The following is an 18002-nucleotide window of genomic DNA, read 5'->3' on the forward strand; positions in this document are numbered from 1 at the left end:
TGCAGGAAATGCAACCCAACTCATTCCAAGTGCTTGCAACAAATATTTGGGTAATGGATGCTTATTACTGCAGCCAAACAGCACATATAAGCTCAAAAAAGAACGCTGTTGGGAAGCATTTGGGTGCCAGTTGCCGATTTTCTTCTAACGTATAAGTTATGTTATTCTGGGTCCTAAAACACGATTTAAAATATTTTTTTGCTGCGTTTCGAACTGGTTGTATGCTGGGAAATGTCCAGTATGAAAATTTTGAGGCTTCCAAAGCATGTAGGAAGATTAAGGTTTTCGTCGCTGATATGTGTGCTTATACGAGGGGGGACCCAAAAAAAAACCGAACTGAGAGCGCGCTGCCATTCATAGATGTAGCAGAGAGCTCTACCGCTAGATGGGGTTAGTAGAAACCTTCACGAAACAGATGTGCAGACGTGTCAGTTTGTAAGTTAACGTTTGAGTGCAGTGTTGTGTTTCGCTTGCAGTTATTTTGTTCTGCCTTTGAAATCGTTATGGCAAATTTAAAAGAACAAAGAGCGTGTTTGAAATTTTGTTTCCTGCATGAAAAATCGGCAACGGAAGCTTACCAAATGTTACAGCAGGCTTTTAAAGCGGATGCTATGAGCCGCACGCGTTTTCGAGTGGTTTGGGTGCTTGAAATGTGCAGAGATGAGTGTTGAAGACCATGCTCGTTCTGGGCGTCCTTCAACGTCTTGAAACGATGAAAACGAAAACATCCGCCAAAAAATGAACGAATATCGTCGTTTCATGATGGACCTAATTTCAGAAGTGACAAACGCAAGTTGGAGCTCGTGCCAGCGGATTTTGACTGAGCGGTTGCAAATGAGATGTGTTTCCTCTAAATCTGTTCCTCGCTTTCTCACACAGGATCAAAAAAACTTCCGATTGAATTTGAGCCGGGACTAAAGTTATCCCATTTTTTTGACCAAAGTCATAACAGGTGATGGGAGTTGGTGCTATGGGCATGAGCCAGAAACTAAGCAAGCGTCAAGCCAGTGGAAGTCTCCCTACTCTCCCCGACCAAAGAAAGCAAGACAACTTAAATCTAATGTGAAGACTATGATCTTTGTCTTTTTTTTGTAGAATTGTGCATCAAGAATTTGTTCCCCTTGGTCAGACTGTTAACCAGCACTTTTATTTGAAAATTTTAAGACGTCTGCGAGAGGATGTGCGGAGGAAAGCCTCGGAACTTTGGCGATCAGGTGACTGCTTCCTTCATCACGACAATGTCCCTGCACACAGGGCCTTATGAGGGACCCACTATTTGGCCTCTTGGTGATGGCCTGTCATTCCCCACCCTCCGTATTCACCAGACCTAGCCTCATGCGACTTTTTTCTCTTTCCGAGAATGAAAAAATATATAAAAGGGAAGCGTTTTGGTGATGTGGAGGCCGTAAAAACAGCTTCGCAAAGGGGACTGGACGGTAGCAAAGTTGAAGAGTTCCAGAGATGCCTCAAACAGTGGGAAAAAAAAAGACTTGACAAGTGCATTATATTTATTGGAGAGTACTTTGATGGTGACTGAAGGAATTTTGTGCAAAGGTTAATAAAGTTTTTAACCAAAAAATCCTTTTTCGGGGGTGGTCCGCCCTCGTACATGGTGGCTGCACTGTTCAGTGCTAATGAATGCTTAAAAACATGAATCCACTTTTTTTTTCTTTGACCACTACCATGAAATGTGCTCGTGCTGACTGCCAGCTCTTTAGAAGCTCCTGAAGAAGAGGAGAATGATACAACTTTGACCATGCTTGCTAAATAGAAGCACAGGTTCTAAAGGTAGCCAAGAAAGAGCTTTTTATGACAATAAACCTCCTTTCATGGCTGCTGCACCTGCAATTCCGTCATCCAATGTATTGCACAAATTTTCCATTGCCAGGTCTCTGGAGGGTTCACCAGGCAAGGCAGACATTTCACCTCGTTTATGGGCACACGCATTTTCCACGTAACTGCTTCACGATATCTTTGCCTTCAATTCCCATTTCCACTGTGTTCTGTTACATCTCGGTTAAGGCCAGCTAAGATACATCTGGTAGATGTTGGGCATGTGAAATCGAATTGTGGTAGCTTCCTGCATCCCTCCTTTGTTGCTGGTTACCGCCATGGTGTAGATGGACAGAAGGAGCATGAATTGAGTGCCAGCATAATCGTAGCAGCACTGTATGCTTTGTCTGCTCGAAAAGAGCTAAAGCGAATTGTTGGAATCTGTGCAGCCATGTCCAGCCACACTAGGTTTTGCTGGCTTGCCCTTTGTACTAAACAGAATTTGCTACCACTGTACTTCAAATAACGCACTCTCCTAAAAAACACACAGCTGTTGGGACAACAAAGCTCTAACTAGGTACAAGAATACAGCCGAAATTTACTGTATTTTGCCTTAATATCCGCATTTGCCGCCAAGATACATTCCACGACGTGTAGTTTTCTTGTGCCAGAACAATGCTCCGAGTGTTGAGGCACACCATATGGACGTCTTAAGATTTCAACCACCTCAAGGGTCTTAAATGAGCACCACAATACCGCAACAGATGGATGTGCAGAGACTGTTGCATTCTACTTTCATGCAAAACATGAAAGTGTGCTCGTCAAATGTATTAAAGTCTGGCAGTAAAACTCCATCCAAATACTAAGGTTTGAGTTAAGGACACCGTTACCATAACAAGCACACTGCTGTACCTCAGCTTAAAAATTTTTTAAGCAATGCAAAAACCACTGCCAGACGCTGTCCACAAGAGGCAGTGATCTAAGCTTCAAGTTATTTCTTGGAAAAAAGAGCAAAAAGTGGCATTTTTAGCTGCAGATATCTACTTCTCTGAATAGGCAAGTGTGCCATTACTTTGGCAGCAAATTAAAAGAATGTGGTTTAAAAAAATTGAATGAAAATCAGTAGTGGGCGCAGCTGCCACTACGAATGAAACTTATGAGCTCAAGAAAAGCATTAGCTACAGAAATGTGCCCTGCTTCTGCTACATTGCATGAGGAAAAATGCGCATGCACCAGTTGCCAGAGCTCCTTGGAAGAATTCCAAGCAACGCTGGTAGACATAGGGTGCATTGAGCACTGCAAGAGTTATCTCCCCCCCCCCCCCCCCCCCCCCCCCCCACTCCGCCAGTTACAGAAAGCGCAACGTAGCACAACACGACCTATGCCTCTGACAACGGAGCTTTGCCCGGCAGGTGGGGAGAGCCAGACTTCAAGCGCGTCATGGAGGCACAGGCATTTTATTCACTCAGGCACACGCGACAGCAATGGGGATGCTAAAATATGGTGAGGAGCGCAAATACTCCGTACACAAGGGCGCAGGGGTAGAGGACGAGTGGTTGCTGGTGCACCATGCTCAGCGCTGTGACAAACAGCTTGGACGCAGACAGCGCGCACCAAACGACGACGGCCAGTGCGACGGCGGTGCCCAGGCTGCCCTTCAGCGAGAACAGGATGGACAAGCCGGAGAGCAAGACCATGGGGAGCAAGCAGTAGCCCAGCACGCTCACCGTGCAGCCTACAGAGATGCCGGACGCACTCATCAGGTTCAACAGCGAATACATGGCCAAGCAACCAAGAACACCGATTCCGTAGATGTAACCAAAGTGCACCTTGCCCGTGAGCAGCAGGAACCCTCCGAACGCGAGGCAAAAGACTAAGGGTCCAGCCAGGTCAGTCTCCTGCAGTATGGCCGCGTCCGGGTCCTTCATGGGGTTCAACACTGCTACCGTCTTCTGCAGTATGTGGTCGAAGTTGATGCCCAATTCTTCTAGCAGCGGTGGCTCGTTCTCAAAGTCGTCGTCAGATCCGTATGATCCCAAGCTGGAATCTGGCGTCAGGATGCTACCGGTGTAAGGCGATCCCGCTCCCACGTAGCTCGACTGATTCCCGTACTGAGGCGCGTTCACTCCCCCGCCGGGCGCCCCGTAGTCGAAGCTCGCAAACTGCTGCTGTGCCCCGAAGTCATGCTGGGAGCTTGTGTCGTACATATAACCTTGCTGGACTGGCGGTGGATTATTCCAGTCATAGTAAAAATCCTGATTTGGGCCATAATTTGACATCACGCCCGCTTTTGGTACATTGACTTGCGGACAGCGTCACTATTCGGAAGCGGAAGCAGCCCTACCTTACCCTCCAAACCATGGTCTAAACTAAAGCTCGGCCACGCCACCAGTACTCGGACTAAAAAAATCTCTGCTATCCATAGCTATACCAAAAAAAAAAAAAAACTCATATAGTAGAAACACGAAAAGCCACAGCAAGTTGTAAGGCCCCATGAATCTGAATAGCGTGAGAAAGAGAAACAAAAGCTCTATGCCACTGATCTCCACTAGGGGAGCTGGATGCCGCATCGGGCGCCCGAAAGTGAAGCCACCGGAAGTAAGCGGCCTTGTCCCGGAAGTCAGCCTTTGGCAGTGCATGAAATCGGAGCTCAGCACGGTTTTTCAGTTCCAGTTTTGTTTTCCCACTTAGCATTTCGTCTTTTCGCCGTTCTCGTCTTTTTCCATGACAATGCCTACCTTTTGCGCCGCCAACTGAGCGAGGAGACCAGTGAAGTCTTCGGGAAGGACGTTTCAAAAATAAGGGCCCATTGCATTTCAATGGGGCGACACTAGCAGACGACAGGACGCCGCTACGCACAGCAAGTATGGAGCCTCGTCTACTCGGCTCGGTGTCGTCTCGTTTGCCTAGCTTCGCCAACTGTGCTCTTTACTGCGATGCTTGTTCCCACGCTCAAGCCCAAGTTATGCTATCAATGGGGGATAAATATAAGAAAGAATAGGTTGAAACATTCACCAGGCAGCTTACTTTGCAGCGACCATTTTACCGAATTAAGTTTAGACCGAACCGGAGCGAGGGCTAGGCTACTATCTTGTGAGGTGTCGACGGTGTTCGGTTGGTTCACATTAGCGCCTCCAAAAGGTATGGTACTGCTTTTTCGACGGAGCGTGTCATGTACTGTTTCGTGTTGTAGCAAGTTAAGCCTGAATGGTCTTTAATTCGTGGTGCTTGGTGCAGTTGACTTCTAACAGCGCTTCTCACGCGCACTGCACCATTCGCCTTTCTTGTCAGTCGTTCCTCTCGCGCTGTGCCTTTTCTTTACTGCACGAAAATTCGGTTTTAAGGTGACCTAGCCTCATCGTCATTCCACTACTTCTCCTTTACGCTCGGAATACACGAACCAGGCAAGAACATAGTGTTTAATGCACGTACCCCCTTGCCGAGGCAGGGTGAGACCTGCATGCCTGTTTTCTTCGCCTTCGCAGAAATTACAGGGTTCTGCACACAATGCTCACATTTCTCGCGTTCAGCTTGCTTCTTCCTTTCATATAACAGCAGACATCACACGAAAACAACGCAAAAAACTGAGAACGAAAGGGCGAAAGACACGACTTTTTGCATTGAAGTACACAGCAGACACCCGACTTCCGGGACAAGCGGTCCAACTTCCGGTGGCTTCACTCGCGCTCGTCTCGGAAAGCGGGAATGCGGCATCCAGCCACCTAGTGGAGATCAGTGCTCTATGCCCATGTAGCTGGGCATGGAGTTCGTTCCTTTCTCCGTGTAGCTGGGAAAGCGGCCACTAAGTTTCTCAACTAGTGCGCTCCAAACCACTGCAAAAAATTGAGTGTTACATTGATATAGTATTTTCTAGTAGTAACACTTCAAAACTAACGTGAGCATGATGCGCATTGGCTTGTAGGGCAAAGCCAAAGGCGACGCAACCGGTCGTGTAATGTAAGGTCTGTTCGATCCAGAACTGGTTCTCTGCACTTGCTCTGCACCAATTCTGAAAAAGTTCCATTGGTGCCGGCGCGGTGCAATTCCAGTTTCTTGGTGCAGGTGCAGCGCGTCAGCAGCGCCACAAATCACTGGAGCGGAGATTTTCGATCGAGCGCGTGCACGCACAGGCCTTGTCGTCTGCTATCTGCTATCCATGGAGGAAGGAGTTCTTTCCTTCCTCCATGCGGCTATCCATAGAGTTTCTTACGATCACCTCGCACCAGGTGCGCCCCGAAACCAGCGCGGTGGCGCGGTGGCGCACCGGCGAGGGTCGACATCGAGGACAAGCTGCACCCCGTGCATGCAGCGCCGCCTTTAGGGTGCCTTTCTTCTGGCGCGTGCATTTGATTGCAAACCACAACACCGGACACGCTCCTGCTCACCCGAAAATGCTTTCGGAACTGCAAATAAATCACACATTTCACATGTCAAAGGCCATGCACACTGCAGCTTTATATTGCCAAGCAGTGCAATGTAAACAGACGCTCACTCCGGTATCGGCGAGGCGCCTGACGGCCCGATAAACGAATTTTCGGTCGTCCATCACCGTGTTTAGGCTATCAAATCGATTATCATGTCATCTTCGCTATCAGATGAACTTGACAGCAGTTCATCAATAGCGGCAACCATCCGTATTCTCTGCTCCATCGCGTGAGTCTGTGTGCAGACACGAGCAGGATATAGTATGGGCCACATGCACGGGCTAAAGGCGGCTTGTCCGCAACACGCGTCCCGCAATGCCTGTATCACCACTGTTATGTATTTGAATTTCATGCGCTATCTTTTAGAGCTTTAAGAAAAAACTACTCGGACGATACCTTGTTGCGAACACCCTAGCCGGCCGTTTGTCAAAGTGATCTACAACTTTTAAATTGACACTTTTTTCAAGAAATCAGTCAGAAGAATGAAAATACAGCACCAAAACCTTTTCCAAGAGCACTTCCTGACGTCCATGTTTTTTGTTTTTTTTTAGGGGGGGGGGAGCAATCTTTTTTTTTTTTTCTTGACGCGAAATAGCCTTGCTGTGTTTGTTGCCTGAATACCGCTAGCGGGAACGAAGCACACCGCGCGATACTTTGAAGCTGGAATATCTGGTGCGATATTACTTTGGGAAAACGGCACGGAAAACGTAGAGTGGCTAACAACTGAGGTTCACTCCACGCACAGAGAAATACAGAAAACGGCACGCCGGGTCAACACACTCGTTCACATTTAGCCCCGAAGGAAAAGCCTGTTCACAAACAGCGCGCCGACTGCAGCACTCGGCTTGCATGCTACAAGAAGCTCGCAAACCCAAGACACCCCAATTCAGGAAAAGCCTGGGAGGTTGAAACGGTGGCTCAACATGTGGCTCCACAGTTCAGAGGCGAGCCATAAGGTAGAAAAAACCTTAAAAAAAAAAAAAACACGGCCCGTGGGCCATGACGAACAGAGGGAGTTCGGGAGGGTAACGAAGTGGGGGACGAAAAGACTGTTGCCAGGTTTAAAGCGAAGTGAAAGGGATGGCTGATAGGGGAACCATCCAGGTGAAGAAAGGAGAAAGGGGCGAGAGGGGTAACTGCGGAGATAACGAAAAGAGCAGAAAAAAACAAAATTCTGTTCACCCGTTGCTAGCTCTTGAGGCCTCATTGTTTTTATTAGCCGTTTAAATTCTTTTGCTAGCTTAATTCTTGAATGGTTGTATAAAGACCAATCTCCGAAGTTATTGATAACCGAGTTCATTACCACCCTACATATGTTCAATTTCGTGCATATCGGCCTGAATACTGTACAGACTGCAGCACTCATTTCTGCAGCGGCTTTAAAAGTAGTTGCTATACTCATATATATTTGTTTTCGTGCTGTACACGTGGTATTTCGTTGCAAAAACAGGGGAGTTGCGTAGAGTTAATAAACTAACTTCAAACTTTGTCCACCGCTTGCGAGATCACATCGGTTTTTTTTCTGCGATAAGAGCCAAGCGAACCAAAGCGCAAGCAGACGGCAGACGACTTTCATCGCTACTTCGGCATGTTTATCGGACACCGCCGAGCAGCGTTTTTTTTTTTTTTCGCGCGGAAGAAAAAAAAAGGCACTTACGTAGAGTCACGTGGGAGCAGCGAGCTGCCGCCCAAACTGGTTTGCCGGTGTCCGGCGCCTCTTTCGATTAGAACACAAATCCGTTCCGTTGCGGCCGCGGTTCCCGGCTCCGTCGCCGCCGCGCCGGAGAGGAGACCGGCTGTGAGAATCAGGCCTAAGCCTTCGGGCTAGCATCTGCGAACACGCGCAGGGTTCGATTCTGTGGGTGCCCTTTGGCGTTGACGTCGTACCTTCTTTGGGTGGATCGTGCAGCAAACGTAATTATTCGCACCACTTGATCCACTGCCCCCAGGAGATGGTCTGGAAGTGGCTGATCCCACGCGATGTTTTCCTTCCAAGTCTCCTGAAACAGCCCTTTCGCTCTCACTGTGTACGGCGATAGAACTCCCAGTGGGTCGAGCCGCGCGGTCGTCTGTAGGACAAATCGCTTGGTATTCTTTTGCGCCTTTGAAAATTCAATGACAGAGTCTGGAGAAAATGTCATTTGGTCTTCCCTTGGTTTCCAACTTAAACCTAGCACTTTCAGCAAATTGGCCGGTTGTCCAAGGGGCATTTCATCGGGGATCTCCTGACAAAATAGTTCATTCATCTTTGTGCTGTTCGAACCCCATTTGTGCAGGCGCATTGACGCAGACCGAAATATACGACTTGCTTCATCGTATATCTTCGCTCCTTCCTCATCGTCCTGTGCGCCCCGCAAAGCAGATCGTCTACATAAATGCAGTTTTTCAATACCTCTGTCGTTACTGGGAATTCATCTTTCATTTTTTCAAGGTAGTGCTGAAGCGCAATTGCTGCGAGCAGAAACGGGCTCGATGTGGTTCCGAAGGGCATTCTGGTCATTCTGAAGCCTCTGACCTCTGGCAATGGTCTGCCTTCCACGGGACTCTCGGCGAACCACAGGAACCTTAGCGCATCGCGGTCCTCTGGCGTTGCACTTACTTGAAGAAAGGCCTTCTCGACATCAGCGACGAGCGCGACTTTATGTCGCCGAAAGTTTAGCAGCAAGCGAACGACGTCAGGGTTGAAATTCGGCCCACACTCGAGGTTGTCGTTGAGGGATTTTGCCTGCGCACTGTGGGATGAGGCATCGAAAACTATCCTCAGTTTGGTAGTCGTACTACTTTGCCGCAGTACAGGTTGATGGGGCATGTAGTACACTCTCTGAGAGTCGTCGCAATGTGTGTCTGTTTCCCTCTCTGCTATGCCTTCGTCAATTAAAAGCCGCATTTCGGAGTCGTAATCTCTCATGAGGCTCGGGTTCCTGCTTAACCGCTTCGTTAAATACCTAAAGCGATTCTCTGTTACTCCGCGGTTGTCAGACATTTCCACCTCGTCTTTCCAAAGAATCTTTACTTCATAGCGGTCGTTGATCTTCTTGATACCTTTAGTAAACACTTCTAGGGCTTGGGAGCCTGAATTTGTGGTCGATGTGTCTGACACACCGGCACCGGTGTTTTCCAACTCCCAGAACATCTTTAGAATCGGAGCGGTTTCTCGATCAGCCACGGTCGTTCTCATGACAAAAGCATGTGTGCAAACTGTCTCTTGACATTTGGACAGTACTTGGTCCTGAACTGCCCACCCAAATACCGTCTCGACGGCAGTCAGCTTGTTGGGCAGCTTTCTCATCTTCCCAGTGATGCATTCCCAATATTGATCGCAGCCAATCAACACATCAGTCGGTGTGCCGTCGTTAAGAGCTGAATCATCACCCAAATGAAGCATCAGATCATGAAGTGTTTCTCTGATCAGTTCGTTAGGGCAGGGGATAACCTGTTCACATATGGAAGGTGTTTCTAGGGCTTCGATTTTATACTACGCTTTTGGGTCGTCTCGTCGCAGAAGACACACTTCAACTTGCCTGAATGTGCGTCTGGTCTATCCTCCTCCAAATACTCCCACCGACAGCAACTCTGTCCCGAGCAATTTGCACCCGAGTTTTCTGGAGCAGTCTTCTGTTATGAAGGTTCTCTGACTGCCGGCCGCTATCAAAGAGAACTTGAGAGACTTTTTTTGCTTTAGTCCCTTTGTTCAAGGCTGTAACAGTAGGCATTAGGACTGTGCGGCGAGTGGGGTCCTTTTCTGCTCCTGAGGCATGCAGGCTCACTGGCTGTACCCCTTCGTTGGCCGACCGTGCGTTCTCGGCATCGTTGATAGCAGGGTCGCACATCGCTGTCGCATGCCTGCGTTTGCATCTCTTGCAACTGATCTTAACCCTGCATTGCCTTGAAAGATGTCCATGCTTCGTGCAACGAAAGCATCCGCCTTTCGCTGTGAGGATTGCCTTCCTCTCGTTTACTGCCATCTTCGACTCACACTCTTGACTTTCATGTCTTTTTGAGTCGCAAAACACGCATTGCATGCAGTTGGCTGCACCATGCAGGGCTGAGGCCGAAGAAGGGTGAGCGTTCCTTCGATACGTTCGTGCCTTGTGCCCATCAAAATGAGAAGCATGTACAAAGCTCTCCCCTGTCCTTTCTTGCTGTCGCTCCCCTCTATACTTCTCCTCACTATCCTCTCCCTTTCCTTTTCGTTTCCGCCGGCTGCAGCTCGGGTGCTTAAGATATTAGATAGCAATTGCCACGGCCGGCAACACTCTTTTACTTCACTTTTTTATTTATTTATTTTTTAAATAAACCACTACCACCACCACCACCATGTGCGTCGTCGGGCCTGAATTCCAGCGTCCTTTCGCGGCTCTCAAGCTCGAAGCGGAAGAATGTGAGCAAGGAACGAAGCGGCGTCAACTGTGAGCTGTCCGACGACGATGTCGTTGACCCTGAATCGTCGACCACCGCAGACGACGCTTCCTCTTGGGTCTCAGAGTGTGAACGATGGTAATCCAAGATCATTTTCTTCGGGAGAGCGCGGAGAAGGACCGGATACAGCATCGCCTGGTAGCCGTCTTCCTCGATACCCAGCGCCTTCAGCCCCCGCATGTGAACCTTGTTGTGTTTCTACCCCCCCCTTAACTCTCTTTGTGTGTTCCTGTCCCACCTGTGTCCACTTAGGCCATGCCCAGAGGCAGTGCGTCGTTCTGCGAAAGTGGTCTTCATGCCCGCGCTCCCATGCAACCTCATGACAGGCGGAACCGAACACGAGGGACGTATTCGACTCCTGGATTCCGGGTGCCATCACTTCTGCCTAACTGCCACAACGTGTTTTCCGCAGTTCCCCTTAAACGGCACCCGAGGCAGCAGTATTGACTCTGCGACTTTGTGTGTGCATCTGTCAGGGTGACATGTCTCAACGCCAGCTGCCACCCGCGGAGACGAGAGTATGCCAAGCGCCTGCCATTCAACTGGTCCTCGCTCTTTTGCAAGGGCGTCCGCAGAATTTTTTGCAGGGGGGGGCCCCGTTGGTGCCCGGGGGGGGGGGGGGGGGGTATGTTCGTAGCAAAAAGGCGCTATTTGCGGAGTAAATTTATTTATTTATATATAAATAAAAATTAAACAAAATGCACACATGAAAGAAAAATTACAAACAGCAAATTAAAGCGCGGCTAGGAGAGGTACATTGGAGTTTATCAACGAAGAAACAACTAAAATTAATAAAAAATGCAAAAAGATGCTATATCACTTCGTGGAGAAGAGTGCTCAGTCTTCCTGCATACGGGTTCTCGACTCACCCGGATTGATGACCAGCACACAGCACAATATGTTCGCAAACACGCAACTACAGTCACTCAGTCAGTCTTCCTTGAACAGCAACTGTAGGCGCCTCGGATTTTTCTGGGCGAATTGCGTAATTACACGTGTGATAAATTCACTTCTGTGCTTCATTACACGCTCTCGGTGCACACTCATCATAAACATTGATTGGAAAAACTGTTGAACGCGTACGTTGAAAACAAAAGATGACTATATATACAACGAAAACTTATTTACAAGATAAATGCACGCTCGCAGCTTCATACACCTCGCTCCATCTTGCTTGCGCATCCGCACAGTCGAGCAACCCCACACACACTGCTCGCCGCTCGTCGTTTTCTCGTCCGCTGTCTTGGTTGTTCTCAGCTTCGCTGACAACCGGCCACTAAAAACACCCAAGCACAAACACAGAGGCGCGCACACGTGCGAGGGCTTACTTGCCGCAGTATCCCCGAATGCGCACTTTGGGGGTGAAAGGAACGCCGCGCAACTTCCGAGGGGAAGGGACACTCGCCACTCCGGTCGGAAAATTTGTTTTTGTGTTTTTATGGGGTTCAGAGCCCCAAAACGACTCAGGCTATGAGGGATGGAGTAGTACAGAGTTCCGGGTAATGTCGACCACCTGGGTCTCTTTACCATGCACTGACACGCACAGTACATGGGCGCTGTTGTGATTTGAGGCCCAGCCAGAGGTGACAGGCGAGCCAGGCAGGCGCCATCGGGCTGCGTTGACCAAAGGCGCTGGTTTTCACAGAAGACGCAAAGAACGCTGGTGTGGGGGCGCCTCGGGAGACTGCGTCGCCGTGAACAAAAGCAGCTAATCCCCTTTGCCGGAGATTCTGAAAGCGGCGCTTCTACCGAACTGCGCTACACGTGGATCGGAGGAGACAGCGAGCGGCGGCGGCGCCAACTCATCGCCCGCTTGCCCCTGAGCAGCCCGACAAAGCGGGGGTGGACACGGCTGATTTGTCCTTCCCTCCTTAAGAATTCATCGGTGACCGGCGTAACGACATAGGCGAAAACAAGATGCCCCGTGCACTGTCTGCCTCCGTGTCGCTATCTCTCTAGAGATCAAAGAAACAGACACCCATCTCAAGGCGGCTCGAAACACATGCTCGCCGGTGCCGCTGTATGTCTGGAACAGGTCGCCCTTCAGTAGAGCTAACGATGGCGTGGTTTGAAAACGGCGGAACGACGCACGCCCGGACGCGGCATTTCGCAGATGTGACCATGCGGGGCTGCTTTTACCCTTTTGACTGAGCGCACCACCGCCCCTGGTGTGCGGCCATCACTCACGGTTCGAGTGAGTGATTTTCCAGGGGGGTGCAACCGCCCCCCTTTGCCCCCCCCTCCGGACGCCCATGCTCTTTTGTCAACCGCGGGGTGACGCCGCGGCAGGTGTTCGTCTTTGGGGCATTTCCTTGGAACAAAGATATGGAATCCACCTGGCCGGAAACGACTAGCCCGTCAACACGCTCTTCTGGACACTTTCAAGTATCCACGGGCCACAGCGGATGAAGCGAGGTGACGACGCGGTAGGTGTTCGCCCATCTTGTTTCCTCGAGACAAGATATGGAATCCACCTGGCCTGACGGGCCACTCAGCCGAGGAAGACGACGAAGAGGTGAACGACCTTGGAGCACCCGGACGAAGTCCCTACGATTGGTTGAAAAAGGCGGGAAGATCTCGGGAGGGTCTATTTAAAGCGCTCGAGCCGTTCATCGAAGAGCCATTCCCGGAGCGACTCCCAGAGCGATACGCTCAACGTTTCCCTGAGACTTCTCAGTTTTTACCTTGTTTGTCATTTTTGTAAATAATCATGTAATTATGTAAATACAGTTTTTCCTTCACTTCCCCTACTCCCCGTCACCGGCCTACGTTCCTTCCTTCCTCCTTCGGCACTGCGGCGGTGCTCCTGGACCCGATGCCTGGTGGGACACGCTACTAGTACGGCAAAACATATCAACCTGTATCTCATCGTAAAGCCCTCTCAAAGCTCGCACCTTCCTTGCAGGGAACACAGGTTTCACATCGATTAGGCCCTGCATATGATCCTGAATCAACGCTTCCGGATTTCCGAATCGTTGTCGCAAGATGTCGACCACGTCGCTGTAGCAATCACCTGATGCCTGCAGTCCGGCAATTGCAGTAAAGGCCTCTCCGGTCAGCAGCGTCTTCAAGTAGTTCAAGCGGTCGATGTTAGAGAGCTCCGTGTTTTTGTGGACTGCCCCCTCAAATTGTTCCCAGAATGGCTGCCAGTTTTTTCGTTTGGCGTCGAATTTTGCTAGTTCCAGCTTCGGTAATTTAATCCTTTGAGCCACGGAAGCGCTACCAACGGTAGCTTGAATCCGGGTTTCCTGATTTCTGCTTGCTTGTTCGGTTTGCTCTTTCTTGAGTTTTATTCGGCAAATGCAGGTAGCAATTTTGTCACTGTACTCGATGACTTGCTCGAATTCAGCCTCCGCTTCGTCTTCTGGGATGTTTGGCTCGATTGCTGCGTCTACATCGTAGAGCTGTTGTTTGACCAATTGTAGGCGTTCAAGAAGCACGCTCACTTTTTCGATGGTGGGTGCTTCCTTGGCAGCCAAGATGTCGTTCGTTTCTTTGGTCAGTCGCGTCGCTTGGCTTCTGACGGCCTTTCTCTTTTTATTGAGAACATCCATGTTGCTGTCGTTAATAAGCTGAGTAGTTGGGTCCGGTCGATATTCCTGAGTAATCCGTTCCCGGGTTTCGGCACCAAAATTTTTGTAGTAACTGAACTGATTTAGTTCCTCGTTGATGACAGTTGACTGTTATCGTTTATGTAACTTCGTTTATTGCAAGAAACAATCAAAGGAGGGGAGCAAGAGCTCGAAAAATTACATGCTCATCGTTGGGGCTCCCCGATCGTTCTGCCTTTTCCATAGCTCCTCTAGACGGAGCAGCTCTCCGCCTGTCTCAACCTTTGGCCCCTTTCCCTCGGGTTCCCAGAGTCCCGTCGCCCGAGGGGAGCCGCCGCGGCCATAAAAAAGCGAGAGGTGTCTGGTTTTCGTCTCGGGAGGCGGGCTTAAGAGAATGACATACAAAAGACACACAGGGTAAACATGAAAAGAAAACGGAGTTTCAACATACTCCGTAACGATAGCTGTGAGATTATCGTTCATTGTTTCAACATTATGGCCGTCTTTCTCAGTTAAAGCGGAATATCTGTTCTGCAGCGAAATCCCGAATACATCTACTTTCCCTCTTACCGCTAACTCGTTAGTGGGCTTCCGCTTCACTAGATTTCTCCGTTCCATCTTAAAATCTAAGCTAATACGAGACCTTACCATTCTGTGGTCGCTACAACGGACCTTTCCGAGGACCTCCACGTCCTCTACGATGTCAGGGTGAGCGCATAGTATGAAGTCTATTTCATTTTTTGTCTCACCATTGGTGCTCTTCCACGTCCACTTCCTGTTCTCTCGTTTGCGAAAAAAGGTATTCATGATTCGTAAGTTATTTCTATGTGCGAACTCTGCGCTACCAAGAACTCTCCCCTTCTATTCCTAGAGCCTATGCCATGTCACCTACCGCCTGGTCTCAGCCTGCGCTTCTTGCCCACCTTCGCACTGAAGTCGCCCATCAGTACAGTGCATTGTGTTTTTACTTTGATCATTGCCGATTCCACGTCTTCATAAAGCTTTCTACGATCTGTTCGCCATGGCTTGATGTAGGTGCGTAGGCCTGCACTACCTTCAGCTTATATTTCTTATTAAGCCTAATTAAGCTAAGCACGTGCGTTCGTTTTAATGCGGCAGCGTTAAGGAGCCCGTATCGCAGCAAATCCGGCGCCGGCGTCTGCTGTCGGCGTCACTGACCGTGAGCAAAAAGCCACGAAAAATCCCCAGAAAAGAATTTGGGGCACCCAGGTCACGTGACCTTGTGGCGTCATCAGTACTACCTGTCCACCGGATTGTGAGAAAACTGCCCACCGTGACATGTGGCTGTTTAAGGATTGGTCGCGACGCGTTGCTCGGGAAGAGCAACCTGGGTTGACGCATAAGCCCCACCGGTGTTAGCGCCTGCCATCGCAGGACAGTGGCGCATCGCTTCACCGCTGCACCACTGCGCCAGGAAGGGATCTATAATGTTAACCGATTAACGCTATGGCGTCATACCCTTATTGCGGAGCTGAAGTGTTCCCTCTAATTTTTTGTTTGCTTTCCTTTCGGTCCCTGTGCCGAGTTACAGCCGCTTTTCATAGGCCCTTAGTCCTCTCACATAGCCGTATGGACCCGCAAGATTCGCTAGACTGTACACAACAAGGTCATGAAAACTGCTATGGGGATTCGTATATATGCTTCGCATAATCGCATATAGTACTCGCTTGTCCTGGCGGACACCCACTCCGAGTAAAGTCCTGCACAAAGGATGTTAAGACTTGATTTGTGATTCCCGATGTATAAGAAGGGCAAGTTTATGAGCAAGTACGCACTAGAAAACAAAATTTGAACCCATTAGTGCGACTGCTAGGCAATACTAATACAGAGTGTGATGCGATTCACACACGCTAGCGCGAGTGCGCTCATCTTTGTGCAGTGGTCGTGGCCAGTCGCAAAGAATGATTCTCGCTTCCATTTCTTGGCAGCCCTCCTCTGCTGTTGGAAGCTGTTATATTGCCTTTCCCATAGCTGCAAGGCAACCTATGTCCTGTCATTTCTAATAATTTATTTTGAACGAACAAAGAAACAGCGCAAATAAAATGGACAAGCGGAAGGAAAAAACAGAAACCCCGCTCAGCTGACCCTTAAAGGGAGATTGAGGCGGTTTTCGAATCAGCTAATTTTTTAGGGTTTTGAAGTAGTGTCATTGCTGATCACGTCTGTGAAATTATTTTTTCGATTTTGGCCAAAACAGTGGCGCAATCACCAATTAAAAACGCGATGTTTAAATCTCCCGCGCCGCGCGCGACCGCAGGAGAGGAAAACAGCGGAGAGGGAAACCTCGTCCATGTCGGCCAACGTGACGTCACGTTGAGGAGCCGGGGATACTTCGGCGCACCCGAGAGAGCTTTCAGCGCGCGTTGTTTCTCGTGCTGCATGCGTTGTTCCTCGTACTGCGTGCGTTGTGACGTACAAAGCGTGTCAGCCGACCTTGAGAATCAGATTCAACACGAGGTACTACTCTGCTTTCGTGTCCACGAACAACTACGCCCGCGACTGTGTCGTCTTCCACTGTTTTCCGCAAGATCATACGCTCGCAGCGCAAGCGCTCGCTGCTTTGACGAAGAATTCAAGCCGACCAAAGTGCTCGAAGCACTTTCGTGACACCGGCTACATGCAGAGCTTGTCCCTAATGTGATCTCTGGAGATTTCGGTCGCGGCTGAACCATGACGCAGTTCCTTTCATTTCCTCGCGCATGAGAGGCGTGTCACCATTTCGAAGAAGCGCCTCTTCTAAAAGCAGAAACATGCTCACTAGAAACACGCCCCTGCAGAAACCTAATAGAGGCTCAAGCATGTGTTGCTCTCAGCTTATAGGTGCGGCCAGACCACCTGAGGCGTGCTCAGCAAGGCTCGGTTAGTGATTTTGTACTCGGTTCGACGTGTCCAAGCAAGCAAGCAAAGCAAAACACAATAAAGCAAAGCAAGCAAGCATTGAAGCTCTTCATATGCGGCATCTCGTTTAATCGTATCTAAGCGATTAAAATGAAAGCGTTCGACGTTCTGATTTCGGATGCAAATTTAACAGAGAAATGAATGCCAACCAAGTTTTTGCAAAAAAACATCATGTCTCACAACCTTAGTCGCTTTCTTTTTCAAGTTGTGGCAGCGAACGAGTTGCAGCTAGCTTGGCTTTTAAACACACATATAGTTGGCCACTACTTCACTGAACATAAACTGCAAATCTAGGAAGGGCGAACGTTTCCGAGCCAGCGATTAATATTTTCTGGCATCTGCTGAACGCGCCACGAGTGAAGCAGCAGCCTTGTGCGCGTATTTAGCTTGGTTTCCAGCGCACAATGATTCCTTCAATATCCTGTGGTCACATGCCTCGCAGTGCTTGGCCACTGCGCTTCGCTAAATTTGACATCAGCTTTGTGCTGCTTCATCGTTTCCTCGAAACACGTTCTTGCCCCAACCTACGCCGGGTAGTGAGAATAAAATTTTTTGTACACAGCGCTTTGGGCCTTTTCTTTAGGATGACGCTCTTTCCGGCGAGCCAGGAGGCGTCCGGTGGTGATTGTTCGCACCCCTTCCTTTCCGAGAATACCAGCCGAGGTTGTGCTGGCACCTTTTACGCATGATCTGCGTACGTGTCTTTCACGCTAGCGTATGCTTGTGCTAGGCGTAGAATTTTTTGCTCGTGTCTTTTTTGCTTTCAGGTGATACGTGGAATGAACAAACTGTAGTATCCTTTTCTTTAGAGGTCAGTAAAAAAATAGTCGCCATATTCGCTTTAACAACGCCACGGAAAGCTGCGATCTGCACTCAGCGCAGCGCCGGAACCGCATCGGCAGCTTCTCCAGTCCTC

The 18002-nt window shown here is 49.4% G+C and overlaps 1 pseudogene; it reads right to left on the bottom strand.

Moving 5' to 3' along the window:
- Positions 1-3138: 3138 nt before the first annotated feature.
- On the bottom strand, positions 3139-4151 carry LOC149352270 (protein YIPF5 pseudogene; annotated as a pseudogene).
- Between the last annotated feature and the right edge of the window lie 13851 nt (positions 4152-18002).

This window comes from Amblyomma mixtum, chromosome 3, assembly GCF_055824585.1.
Source record: "Amblyomma mixtum isolate Tamu chromosome 3, ASM5582458v1, whole genome shotgun sequence".
Taxonomy (NCBI): Eukaryota; Metazoa; Arthropoda; class Arachnida; order Ixodida; family Ixodidae; genus Amblyomma; species Amblyomma mixtum.